Raw genomic sequence first — 14,033 nt, forward strand, 5'->3', positions numbered from 1 at the left:
TGGGGGAGTGGGGTGGAGGGGTGGGGGGTAGGGGCGGGGGACAGGGGACCCACTGAGGGCAATGGGATAGTGGCAGGGATTCCTCAGTGGGGGTGGGCGGGGAGGGAGAGGGGGGAGGGGGGGAAGGAGGGGGAGGGGAAGGGGTAGGGGGGCGGGGGTGGGGGGAGGGTTTTAGGGCCGTCGTCCTCTTACCCTCCTTCTTCTTCTTCTCCTTCTCCTTGGGCTTCTGTGCTGCTTGGGCTACGGCCGGTGCTGGCCGGTCGGAGCTTTGGCACCACGGATGCCCACGTTCTCTTTTCCCTCTGGGGGCAGGCCCTGTAGCTGTGGTCCGCATGGCCGCAGAGGTTGCAGGTTTTTGGCCTTCGGACAGTCCTTGGTCCCATGCCCCGGCACTCGCAGACTCTACAGAATCTTCGCTGCAGTCCTTCGCCTGATGACCCTTCTTGCTGCATCTCCTGCAGATTCTGCGGCATATCCGGGTAATAGATGAAGCCTGAGCGTCACCCAAAGAGAAAGCCTGAGGCAGGTGCTGGAAACGTCGTCCGATGACTCATCCTGTTGAGCCTATACGACCACCGACCACTTGCCAGTCCAGAATCCAGGCTGCTCAGGGATCTTGGAGGGTTCCTTGACCACTGTGCAGTAACCTTGCAAGGAATGTGGCGATGTCCTTGCCGGGATGTACGGGTTTAAGGATGTGAAAACCGTCACCCGCCTCTCCTCCCTTTGGATAAGCAGTTGCTTACAAAGCGAGAGAAAGGGGATTCGGGCCTCGCTGCCCCTTTACCGGCCCCAGTACTCCTGCAGGTGTTTGAACGGAGCAAATGTCACATAGAAGATCCAGGTGAAGAAGAAATGCTGAGGGTTTCAGCCTTGGAGAAACCCTGGTCCAGGACCATCTTCTTAGCGAACACATCCTCAGACATGTCCGGCTCTCTACCATCCACCTTCTTCAGTCGCATTCTGTGCCACCGTAGTGCGCATCCAGGGCCGCAGTGTAGGGCGCCTGGATCCGCAGCTTGCTGTCGTCGGCTGAGCTGGGGCGGCAGAGGAAAGGCCTCCACGACCCGGGCCCTCCTGGCTCTTCCTCGCTTCCTTCTGCTTGGGTCTTCTTCATCTCCGCTGCTGAAGGCCATCGCTTCTCTCCGGTCGAGCTCTTTCTGGTGGGGCGGAGCTATGGCAGATCCTCGTCGAAGGGGGCGAGAGATGCAAATCCTCGTCGCCGGCTTCTTCGGGTTCAGCGTCGTCCTTCCGCGGGGTTCCGGGGCGTCTTCGTCGTCGTTCGTCGGCAGGCGGGATCGAAGGGGTTCTCCGGTCAAAACCGTCGGCACAGGACAATCGAGCAGCAGGCCGAGAGGAAAGGTTCACTCTCGTTCCTGGGGAATAGCCCTACACCCCAATAGCTGCAGTGAGCTTAAGACGAATTACAATCGCCGATGCCCAAAGGCGAGTGCAGGGGGTTACCCAGACCTGAGCCGTCAAGTCAAGGCAGTTCAGTAAGAACAGATACTACACTTGATCTTAGCCAAAAGGCCGAGAAGCGATGGCCACAACGGTTTCCCGAAAACTCCCCTTCTCGGACACCACGTCCTTCTTGTTAAGGCGAAGCCAGACATACATACCCTATTATGCGCTCCACCCTCTCAGATGGCGGACCGGACGTGCTTTCACACTGCATCTCCTATTGCCTAGCACTGCCTCTGTCTTCCTTTCTGCTCTCAAATCTGAATAGCTCCACCCCCCAATCACACTGCGTCTGCTTCCACCTGATGGATGGCAGACATACACGTCTCTGTCTCTGTCTCCGTCTCTGTCTGGCATACATGACATGCAGCTAGCTCTTTGGCTGGCTGTCTCTGTAGCTGGCTGGCTGTCTCTGTGGCTGGCTGCCTAGCTGGCTAGCTTATTATTAGTACCTACCTACCTACCTACCTACCTACCTATCTATCTATCTATCTATCTATCTATCTATCTATCTATCTATCTATCTAATCTATCCTATCTATCCTATCTATTCTATCTAATGTATCTAATCTATCTATCAAAGAACATGGAGGGTGAATTCTCCCAGCTGGAGCCGTAGGCAGGCAGCATCAGCAGGATACATCGGCCGGCCACCAGGAAATCAAATCCAAAGGAAACGGTTTAATAAACTGCACCTACCTTTCCACCTACCTGCTCGGTCGCTTGACCGGCTGCAACTGAGCTGCTTGTTGTGCTGGCAGCTGTGTATAGCAGCAAAGCCTTGATGACATCACGTCCCGCGATGACATCACCAGCACTGGCCCGGCAGCCAAGTTGTAAACAACTCTGCCAGTTGGTTGCCATGGCAACAGAGGCCAGCAAGTCTTGGACAAACAAACTTTTCGTAGCCACACTCGGGCTAATTTTTCGGGGTCGGTCCACCTGCGCACAACACACTCGAGGGATGTTTCTTGCAAAACAGTAGTTTCAGGTGCAGCCGGCTTGTTTCCTTCTTCATTCTTTTGCTCTGTTTTTTGCAAACTCATTAGGGGGTGCACTGAACCTGGAGGCACTGCAATACCAGGTCAATGCCTGGAGAGGACAGAGCAAGCTCTTTTTCCATCTCCCTGTTCTAAAAATCCATTTAATATATGGTCCCCAGATAGGGGACGTATCAGATATTAAACTGATAAGAACAGATACTACACTTGATCTTAGCCAAAAGGCCGAGAAGCGATGGCCACAACGGTTTCCCGAAAACTCCCCTTCTCGGACACCACGTCCTTCTTGTTAAGGCGAAGCCAGACATACATACCCTATTATGCGCTCCACCCTCTCAGATGGCGGACCGGACGTGCTTTCACACTGCATCTCCTATTGCCTAGCACTGCCTCTGTCTTCCTTTCTGCTCTCAAATCTGAATAGCTCCACCCCCCAATCACACTGCGTCTGCTTCCACCTGATGGATGGCAGACATACACGTCTCTGTCTCTGTCTCCGTCTCTGTCTGGCATACATGACATGCAGCTAGCTCTTTGGCTGGCTGTCTCTGTAGCTGGCTGGCTGTCTCTGTGGCTGGCTGCCTAGCTGGCTAGCTTATTATTAGTACCTACCTACCTACCTACCTACCTACCTATCTATCTATCTATCTATCTATATCTATCTATCTATCTATCTAATCTATCCTATCTATCCTATCTATTCTATCTAATGTATCTAATCTATCTATCAAAGAACATGGAGGGTGAATTCTCCCAGCTGGAGCCGTAGGCAGGCAGCATCAGCAGGATACATCGGCCGGCCACCAGGAAATCAAATCCAAAGGAAACGGTTTAATAAACTGCACCTACCTTTCCACCTACCTGCTCGGTCGCTTGACCGGCTGCAACTGAGCTGCTTGTTGTGCTGGCAGCTGTGTATAGCAGCAAAGCCTTGATGACATCACGTCCCGCGATGACATCACCAGCACTGGCCCGGCAGCCAAGTTGTAAACAACTCTGCCAGTTGGTTGCCATGGCAACAGAGGCCAGCAAGTCTTGGACAAACAAACTTTTCGTAGCCACACTCGGGCTAATTTTTCGGGGTCGGTCCACCTGCGCACAACACACTCGAGGGATGTTTCTTGCAAAACAGTAGTTTCAGGTGCAGCCGGCTTGTTTCCTTCTTCATTCTTTTGCTCTGTTTTTTGCAAACTCATTAGGGGGTGCACTGAACCTGGAGGCACTGCAATACCAGGTCAATGCCTGGAGAGGACAGAGCAAGCTCTTTTTCCATCTCCCTGTTCTAAAAATCCATTTAATATATGGTCCCCAGATAGGGGACGTATCAGATATTAAACTGATAAGAACAGATTTTTTTTTTTGATTGAAAATATCTTTATTACAATCAGTCGTCGTCAGGCATACATAAACTGTGACGCAGCACAGTTCAATAAATAAGACACTACATACTCAGCACCATGGTACAACATACAGCACAGGCTCCCTACGCTATACATCATACCACCCGCTACACTAGCATTCCCGCATACCTAACAATCCTAAAACAACAAAACAATAAAGCAATACAGACAAGTGATGGGGTAAGGGGGTGGGAAAGCGGGGGGTAGGCAAGGGAAATCACAGGCCCGAAGCTTTATTGAAAAGACAACACAACACAAGCGGAGAGGGGGGAAGGAGAGGGGTATCAATCCTCTTCTTCCTGTTCCGATCTGTCCATGATGGAATAGTCTCTGAGCAGGCTGTGAACCAGCCTGCGGCAGTCCAGAAAAGGACATCCTCTCCTTCTTCAGAATGAGGCGGTCCTGGCAAGCCATTATAGCGTCCTTAAAACAGTTCATAAGGCGCCAGGCCTCCCGCGGTTGCCTCATCGCCGAGATTCCAGGGAACAGGCCGTACAGCACCGCGCAGTGCGTTAGCCTGTTCCTGGGCACACAGTCACTGAGTTCAAGTTCCAGGGCGTCCAACAGGCCCTGAGCAAACGTGACACTGCCAAAGAGGTGCAAAGATGTTTTCCTCCACGAAGGGGCACCGGGGGCAGTACCGCGTTTTGCACAGGTTGCGGGCATACATGAATGACCTCAAAGGCAGTCCCCCCCTGAATGGCCATCAAGATGCAAGTCCTTGTGCCCGTGGTCACACTTCGCCGAAGCCACATTAGTCCATACAGTCTCTGGTGGCCGCAGTGAGCCCTGAACGAGCTCCATAGAGTCCTGTGCTCTGATGAGCTTGTGGACAGTTTTTGGCTTCCACAAGGTCGGGCTTGAGTCCCTCCAGTTGGTGTTCCCTCACAAAACTGACGACGCCCCCCCCGTAGAACCAGGGAGTGTGCCAGTTGTAAGGGATGGAGCTGTCCCACTTGTCCCAGCTCAGACCCCTCCAGAGGGGGAGGAGGAAACAGGGAGACATGGACCTGCCCGCAGAGCCATTTTTCTGTTGCAGAGTCCCTCCGCACACAGTCACATACAAAGCTGCCTGCAGCAAGGTAGGGATATCCGGACACACCTTTTCCGCCCTTGCGGGGTTCCTTGTACATCACGGAGCGCTTCACTCTGTCCATTTTGGGCCCCAGATGAAACAAACACGGTCCCTGGTGATGGCCCTGCAGACGGTGACATGGGGGGGCCAGGCCTGTGCGGTGTACTGGAGCACAGGCAGAATTCGTTCCTCAGGACCAATGCTTTGCCCTCAATGGTGAGGTGTCTGAGGCTCCACAGCCCGATTTCGTATTGACCTTAGCCAATCGCTCTTCCCAGGACTTGAGGGCCGCGCCTTCCTTTCCGAACCAGACTCCAAGGAATCTTGATGAAGTCCGGTTTGATGGTAACGGGAAGGGGGCGGAGAAGCCAGGTGCCACTCCCCGAAGAGCATAGCTCCGACTTCCCGCAGTTGACCTTTGCCCCTGAAGCCCTTTCCGAACTTTCTCGCAGGTCTGGACGAGTGCGGTCACCGAACGCTGGTCAGCGCAGAAGACGGTCACGTCGTCCATGTACAGCGAGCCACTTGACCTCGTGTCGATCGGGTCCCGGGTACGGTGATCCCTCTGATCTCTCCGTTCTGCCGTATAGCCTCCGCCGAAGGATTCTATAACACAAACAAAAAGGAGAGGTGAGAGAGGGCAGCCTTGTCTGACCCCAGAAAGAACCGGAAAGGGGTCAGTCTTTCCAGCCGTTCACCAGTACCCTGCTGAAAATATAAAATACATCACGTTAACAAAACGACAAAACATATCACCAAGTCCTAACCTACGCAGTGCCCTGCCCATGAACTCGTGAGAGACCCGGTTCGAAAGCCTTCTCCTGATCAAGGCTGACCAGGGCCGCGTGTGCACGGCGGCTTTGGATGTAATGGACCGTGTCCCTCACTAGGGCGAGGCTGTCTGCGATCCTGCGGCCGGGGAATGCACAGGTCTGGTCCAGATGGACGGACCTGACCGATGACCTTCTTCAGCCCGCGTTGGCCAGCACCTTGGCGAGGATCTTGTAGTCCACGTTCAAGAGAGAGATGGGACGCCAATTTTTCAAGTCACATCTCTCCCCCTTCCGCTTATACAGGATCGTGATCGTACCCTCCCTCAACGACGGAGGCATTCTGCCCTCCACCACCATCTCCTCGTACAGCTCCAACAGGTCCGGGCAAATGAGATCCCCCCAGCGCTACATAGAGCTCCGCTGGGAGACCATCACTGCCCGGGGTCCTGCCAGGCCTAAAGGATTTAGCGGCAGAGAGCAGCTCCCCCACCGTCAAGGGGGCGTCCATGGCCGACACACCTGCGGGATCAACAACGTTAGTGATACCTTACAGGAACTCGTCGGCCACTTCGGAGTCGGTGGTCTTCGGGGCGTAGAGGCTGCGGTAGAAGCTAGTGACAACCCCCATCACGTCCTCTTTGCCCTTCCGCAAACTTCCGGTCTCATCCCGCAGCTCAGTCAGGGGCGTGTGGCCGGCGTGGAGTTTTCCTGAAAAAGAACGAGTTACATTTCCTCACCCTTCTCCAGGTTCTCCACCTTGGAACGGAAGACGATTCGCTTGGATTCCTCCTCAAAGTGCCTTTGCAAGCTCTTTTTGGTCTCCTCCAGCTCCTCCTTCACGTCCCAGCCGCACCGGAGAAGGTCTTGCAGTGACCGCAGCTCGCGCTGCAGCCTCCTGAAGTCCCTCTTTCTTCCGCACGCCTGTTGACGACTCTTGGCCTGAAAGAAACTTGCGAAATTGAACCTTAACAAATTCCCACCAATCACTAACACGCTCAAACATACATTTATCGTTGCGCCATACGATGTAGGCCTCTCTAAGCTCCTCCAGAACCTCCTCCTGAGCCAGTAGAGCACAATTCAGCTTCCAAGAGCCTGGGCCAGATGGGAAACCATGGCCCAGAACCCCTTGAAACAGAATGGCCCTGTGGTCAGAGAAGAAGCAGGGAACCATAGAGTGCCTAGTCTGCCTGACTGCTCGAGAGGCAAACACAAAGTCAATCCGAGAACGGAGCGAGCCATCGGGGCGGCTCCATGTATAATTAACAGAGCCGTTCCCGATGGACCCAACAACGTCCTGCAAGGATGCTTCAGTCACCATCTCGATGAGCAGTTTGGATGTGACATCCAACTTGACAGATGTCCCAGAACTGCGTCCGTCCGCTTCAATTGGGGCAGTTGAAGTCCCCACCCAACACTACAGCCCTGAGGTTGCGAGCTGGGCCCGCAGGGCCTGGAATAGTTCCAGACGCGCACACCTTCTCAGGAGAGGCATACACATTGATGAGCCTTACGGGCTCCCCCCGCCCAAGAGCCGTCTGCAATTAGCAATCTGCCACAGACAAGCTCCTGAACAGAATCAAGTGTAAAGTTGCCTCCCCTGATCAGGATGGCGACCCCTGCGGACTTACAGTCGCCCCCGCCGGACCAGTAGGAGGGACCCGTGGGACCACTTGCCTGGCCAGATGGTTGTAGGACCTAGAAGAGGACAGAGCACATTCCTGCAACATATACACATCGCACAACTGAGCATTTAAAAACGAAAGAACTGTCTGGAATCTAGACCTATCTCTCATACTCCGCACATTTAAGCTAAAGATGGAAAGATTAGCCATGGGGAGGAAAAGAAAAGGGTTAGTCACAGACTCATACGATACCACTCCGTCGGAGCGGATCCTCTTCTTTCGGGGCCCGCCGGCCCGACCCATTCCCGTATGCACTCCTCCAGCGCCTCTTTCAGGTGTGCATTCTCTGGGACGTCCTCGAAGTCGAAAGCCTCCGGTTCGTCGACCAGATTCTCCACCACCTGATCCATGTCGCTTTCCTCCGGGAGGTCATCTTCGCAGACCTCGATGATCTTTTTCTTGGAGGTCTCAGCCGATGGGCTGTCCCTCACTTTCCTCTTCCTGTCGGGAACCACTGTGGGGACAAGAGGGGGAAAATCCTCCAAGGAGAGAACCACAGCAGCGGGAGGAAAGGTTAGTGCTGCTGGGTTGGGGGAGTGGGGTGGGAGGGTGGGGGGTAGGGGCGCGGGGACAGGGGACCCACTGAGGCAATGGGATAGGGGAGGGATTCCTCAGTGGGGGTGTGGCGGGGAGGGAGAGGGGGGAGGGGGGGAAGGAGGGGAGGGGGAGAGGGGTAGGGAGGGCGGGGGGGTGGGGGGAGGGGTTTAGGGGGCCGTCGTCCTCTTACCCTCCTTCTTCTTCTTCTCCTTCTCCTTGGGCTTCTGCGCTGCTTGGGCTACGGCCGGCTGCTGGCCGGTCGGAGGCTTTGGCAACCACGGATGCCCACGTTCTCTTTTCCCTCTGGGGGCAGGCCCTGTAGCTGTGGTCCCGCATGGCCGCAGAGGTTGCAGGTTTTGCCTTCGGACAGTCCTTGGTCCCATGCCCCGGCACTCGGCAGACTCTACAGGAATCTTCGCTGCAGTCCTTCGCCTGATGACCCTTCTTGCTGCATCTCCTGCAGATCTGCGGCATATCCGGGTAATAGATTGAAGCCTGGAGCGTCACCCAAAGAGAAAGCCTGAGGCAGGTGCTGGAAAACCGTCGTCCGTGACTCATCCCTGTTGAGCCTCACGGACCACCGACCACTTGCCAGTCCAGAATCCAAGGCTGCTCAGGATCTTGGAGGGTTCCTTGACCACTGTGCAGTACCTTGCAAGGAATGTGGCGATGTCCTTGCCTGGGATGTACGGGTGTTAAGGATTGAAACTGTCACCCGCCTCTCCTCCCTTTGGATTAAGCAGTTGCTTACAAAGCGAGAGAAAGGGGATTCGGCCTCGCTGCCTTTACCAACGGCCTCCCAGTACCTCCTGCAGGTGTTGAAGGAGGCAAATGTCACATAGAAGATCCCCGTGAAGAAGAAATGCTGAGGGTTTCAGCCTTGGAGAAACCCTGGTCCAGGACCATCTTCTTAGCGAACACATCACTCCAGACATGTCCGGCTCTCTACCATCCACCTTCGTCAGTCGCATGGCCACCGTAGTGCGCATCCAGGGCCGCAGTGTAGGGATGCCTGGATCCGCAGCCTTGCCTGGTCGTCGCTGAGCTGGGGCGGCAGAGGAAGAGGCATCCACGACCCGGGCCTCCTGGCTCTTCCTCGCTTCCTTCTGCTGGGTCTTCTTCATCTCCGGTGCTGGTGCTGAAGAGGCCATCGCCTTCTCCCGGTCGAGCTCTTTCCTGGTGGGCGGAGCTATGCAGATCCTCGTCGAAGGGGGCGGAGAGATGCAAAATCCTCGTCGCCGGCTTCTTCGGGGTTCAGCGTCGTCCTTCTCGGGGTTCCGGGGCGTCTTCGTCGATCGTTCGTCGGCAGGCGGGATCGAAGTGGTTCTCCGGGTCAAACCGTCGGGCACAGGACAATCGAGCAGCAGGCCGAGAGGAAGGTTCACGTCTCGTTCCTGGGAATAGCCCTACACCCAATAGCTGCAGTGAGCTTAAGACGAATTAAATCGCCGATGCCCAAAGGCCGAGTGCAGGGGGTACCCCAGGACCTGAGCCGTCAAGTCAAGCAGTTCAGTAAGACAAGATACTACACTTGATCTTAGCCAAAAGGCCGAGAAGCGATGGCCACAACGGTTTTCCCGAAAACTCCCCTTCTCGGACACCACGTCCTTCTTGTTAAGGCGAAGCCAGACATACATACCCTATTATGCGCTCCACCCTCTCAGGATGGCGGACCGGACGTGCTTTCACACTGCATCTCCTATTGCCTAGCACTGCCTCTGTCTTCCTTTCTGCTCTCAAATCTGAATAGCTCCACCCCCCAATCACACTGCGTCTGCTTCCACCTGATGGATGGCAGACATACACGTCTCTGTCTCTGTCTCCGTCTCTGTCTGGCATACATGACATGCAGCTAGCTCTTTGGCTGGCTGTCTCTGTAGCTGGCTGGCTGTCTCTGTGGCTGGCTGCCTAGCTGGCTAGCTTATTATTAGTACCTACCTACCTACCTACCTACCTACCTATCTATCTATCTATCTATCTATCTATCTATCTATCTATCTATCTATCTAATCTATCCTATCTATTCTATCTAATGTATCTAATCTATCTATCAAAGAACATGGAGGGTGAATTCTCCCAGCTGGAGCCGTAGGCAGGCAGCATCAGCAGGATACATCGGCCACCAGGAAATCAAATCCAAAGGAAACGGTTTAATAAACTGCACCTACCTTTCCACCTACCTGCTCGGTCGCTTGACCGGCTGCAACTGAGCTGCTTGTTGTGCTGGCAGCTGTGTATAGCAGCAAAGCCTTGATGACATCACGTCCCGCGATGACATCACCAGCACTGGCCCGGCAGCCAAGTTGTAAACAACTCTGCCAGTTGGTTGCCATGGCAACAGAGGCCAGCAAGTCTTCGGACAAACAAACTTTTCGTAGCCACACTCGGCTAATTTTTCGGGGTCGGTCCACCTGCGCACAACACACTCGGAGGGATGTTTCTTGCAACACAGTAGTTTCAGGTGCAGCCGGCTTGTTTCCTTCTTCATTCTTTTGCTCTGTTTTTTGCAAACTCATTAGGGGGTGCACTGAACCTGGAGGCACTGCAATACCAGGTCAATGCCTGGAGAGGACAGAGCAAGCTCTTTTTCCATCTCCCTGTTCTAAAAAATCCATTTAATATATGGTCCCCAGATAGGGGACGTATCAGATATTAAACTGATAAGAACAGATACTACACTTGATCTTAGCCAAAAGGCCGAGAAGCGATGGCCACAACGGTTTCCCGAAAACTCCCCTTCTCGGACACCACGTCCTTCTTGTTAAGGCGAAGCCAGACATACATACCCTATTATGCGCTCCACCCTCTCAGATGGCGGACCGGACGTGCTTTCACACTGCATCTCCTATTGCCTAGCACTGCCTCTGTCTTCCTTTCTGCTCTCAAATCTGAATAGCTCCACCCCCCAATCACACTGCGTCTGCTTCCACCTGATGGATGGCAGACATACACGTCTCTGTCTCTGTCTCCGTCTCTGTCTGGCATACATGACATGCAGCTAGCTCTTTGGCTGGCTGTCTCTGTAGCTGGCTGGCTGTCTCTGTGGCTGGCTGCCTAGCTGGCTAGCTTATTATTAGTACCTACCTACCTACCTACTACCTATCTATCTATCTATCTATCTATCTATCTATCTATCTAATCTATCCTATCTATTCTATCTAATGTATCTAATCTATCTATCAAAGAACATGGAGGGTGAATTCTCCCAGCTGGAGCCGTAGGCAGGCAGCATCAGCAGGATACATCGGCCACCAGGAAATCAAATCCAAAGGAAACGGTTTAATAAACTGCACCTACCTTTCCACCTACCTGCTCGGTCGCTTGACCGGCTGCAACTGAGCTGCTTGTTGTGCTGGCAGCTGTGTATAGCAGCAAAGCCTTGATGACATCACGTCCCGCGATGACATCACCAGCACTGGCCCGGCAGCCAAGTTGTAAACAACTCTGCCAGTTGGTTGCCATGGCAACAGAGGCCAGCAAGTCTCTGGACAAACAAACTTTTCGTAGCCACACTCGGGCTAATTTTTCGGGGTCGGTCCACCTGCGCACAACACACTGGAGGGATGTTTCTTGCAACACAGTAGTTTCAGGTGCAGCCGGCTTGTTTCCTTCTTCATTCTTTTGCTCTGTTTTTTGCAAACTCATTAGGGGGTGCACTGAACCTGGAGGCACTGCAATACCAGGTCAATGCCTGGAGAGGACAGAGCAAGCTCTTTTTCCATCTCCCTGTTCTAAAAATCCATTTAATATATGGTCCCCAGATAGGGGACGTATCAGATATTAAACTGATAAGAACAGATTTTTTTTTTTTTACTTTTTTATTAAATGATCATGTCAAACAAAAAACAGTACAATCAATACAAGCAAGAAAAACCAATCACCAAACAAAATACAATATTACACAAGCGAGTTCCACAACTCAAAATTCCACAGTGCTTTTGCTCTCTTGATTCCCAGATTCTTTTTATCAAGTAAATAATATGTGAATAAATCACTCAGTGCAAGCTTAAAACAGTCTTTCTCGGATATAAAGTCTCTTTTGAAGAGTAAGATGTTTCTTGATTTCCACAAGGCTTCTTTTATTGCACACACAAATGTCCATATAACTCTATCAGTATCTCTGTTTTGACTTGTAAAATTCCCATACAACACAGTTTCATGATTAAAAACCTTAAGACCTGTAATAAACATTAAAAGACTAGCAACATTTTTCCAAACAGTCTGAGCGTAAAAACAGTTCCAAAATACATGTAAAACAGTCTCTTCCCCTCCACAGCCCCCCCTTGGACATCTGGAGGTATTGCACAATCCCCGTCTGTGCTGAAAAGCTCTGGTAGGTACACACTCATGCGCCACAGACCACGCCAGATCTTTAAAACTGTTTTGTAAATAAGGTGCATTGGCCATTCTCCAAATCCTGTCACATTTATTTTTTGCAAAGTTCATGATCATTGAGGTCTGTTCAGACCTTGTTAATTCCAAACCCAGCCTCTTTGGATTTTTAAAAATGTCCGAGTCCATGTCCTGTAATTTATATAAACGGATGATCTTCTCTAAATTACGTATTGTTTTGGAGGCGTGATTAAAACAGGAGATGTTTGAGACAAAGATAGCCACTTTCTTTTCCTAAAAAATGTCTCCCGCAGCATATCTTAAATAAAATGACCAATGTTTCCCAGTAAAAATTATTTTAAAACACAGACAGAAAAATTTCAAGTATAAAAACTGCTTAATATTTGGAATATTTTTACCTCCATGTTTGTGCTGTTTGTACATCGTTTCTCTTTTTAATTTCTCCATTTTTGAACTCCAGATAAATTGGAAAATTTGTTTTTGCAGATTTTTTACAGATAAATCAGATGGTGGGAATACCATATTCAAGTACAGCATTATGGGCAGAAGCAATGATCTTATAATCACCAATTTACCTTCTATGGTCAACTTTCTGAGCTTCCAAAAATCAATTTTTTTCTTGATTTTTTCCTTTACAATAGTCCAGCTCTCCTCTCCATTATTTTCCTGTGAAAAAATGACTCCAAGTATTTTAATTTTGTCCACATTCATAGTTATGTTTGGATTATCAACATTACTCCATTCTCCAAATCTTAGACACTCACATTTTTGCAGATTTAATGTAAAGGCGGATGCACAACAAAAAAATTCTGTATTTCTCAGTGCCCTCTTAAGAGTAATATCAGAGTCACATAGTATAGTAATATCATCCATGTAGGCCAAGGCTTTAACATGTAGTCCATTCCCTCCTGGCAGCGGCACCCCTCTGACCACTTTATCTTTCCGCAGCATGGCCAGTAGGGGCTCTATTGCACATATAAATAGTAGGGGTGATAGTGGACAGCCTTGTTTCACACCACACTTTAGCTGTACATTTTTAGATAAAAAACCATTCACTAAAACTTTGCTATTACAGTCTTTGTATAAAAGTGCAATGTGCTTGATAAAAATTTCAGGAAAACCCATCTTTTTTAAAACAGTCCACAAATACTCATGAGAGACTCTATCATATGCTTTTTGAAAATCAAGTGATAACAGTGCAAGCTTTTGGTTTCGGTCCTGTTGGTACCATATGGCATCTCTGATAACATTGAGATGCTCCCACACCCCACGGCCAGGCACAGCACATACCTGATCTGGATGAATCACCTTTTCAATCACATGCTTGGTACGATTGACTAAAATCTTTGCAAATATTTTGTAGTCCACATTTAACAGTGTGATTGGTCTCCAATTTTCTAATTTTGTTTTGTCACCTTTCTTAAAAATTAAGGACACCACACCACTTCTCCAGGACCCAGGCAATAAATCACACATAAAAGCTTCTTTAAAAACAGCATATAAATCCTCTTTTAAAATCTCCCAAAAGGTTATGTAAAATTCTATTTGTAAACCATCAGAACCAGGTGTTTTTCCTTTAGCAAAGCTTTTTATTGCACATAAAATTTCCTCAAGCTGCAGATTTTTTGTTAGGAAATTCTGATCATGTAAACTGAGACTGGTGTGAACAGAGTCTAAAACATCCGATAAAAAGTCATAATCAATTTGTTTTTCACTAAAGAGTTCTTGGTAAAAATTGTGTGCTT

The 14,033-nt window shown here is 50.8% G+C and overlaps 2 non-coding genes and 4 pseudogenes across 2 annotated transcripts; all 6 read right to left on the reverse strand.

The window, feature by feature from the left end:
* Window positions 1-1,454: 1,454 nt before the first annotated feature.
* LOC138775256 (U2 spliceosomal RNA) lies at window positions 1,455-1,545 on the reverse strand (annotated as a pseudogene).
* Window positions 1,546-2,511: 966 nt separating this feature from the next.
* On the reverse strand, window positions 2,512-2,702 carry LOC138775249 (U2 spliceosomal RNA). Its single transcript, XR_011360526.1, has one exon. It is a non-coding gene; the product is annotated as a U2 spliceosomal RNA (small nuclear RNA).
* A 960-nt stretch (window positions 2,703-3,662) lies between these two features.
* On the reverse strand, window positions 3,663-3,838 carry LOC138775251 (U2 spliceosomal RNA; annotated as a pseudogene).
* A 5,516-nt stretch (window positions 3,839-9,354) lies between these two features.
* On the reverse strand, window positions 9,355-9,496 carry LOC138775257 (U2 spliceosomal RNA; annotated as a pseudogene).
* A 956-nt stretch (window positions 9,497-10,452) lies between these two features.
* LOC138775262 (U2 spliceosomal RNA) lies at window positions 10,453-10,644 on the reverse strand. The gene has a single exon (XR_011360528.1). It is a non-coding gene; the product is annotated as a U2 spliceosomal RNA (small nuclear RNA).
* Window positions 10,645-11,581: 937 nt separating this feature from the next.
* Window positions 11,582-11,785, reverse strand: LOC138775252 (U2 spliceosomal RNA; annotated as a pseudogene).
* Window positions 11,786-14,033: the final 2,248 nt, after the last annotated feature.

The sequence above is a fragment of the Dendropsophus ebraccatus genome, unplaced genomic scaffold (assembly GCF_027789765.1).
Source record: "Dendropsophus ebraccatus isolate aDenEbr1 unplaced genomic scaffold, aDenEbr1.pat pat_scaffold_1435_ctg1, whole genome shotgun sequence".
In the NCBI taxonomy this organism is placed as follows: domain Eukaryota; kingdom Metazoa; phylum Chordata; class Amphibia; order Anura; family Hylidae; genus Dendropsophus; species Dendropsophus ebraccatus.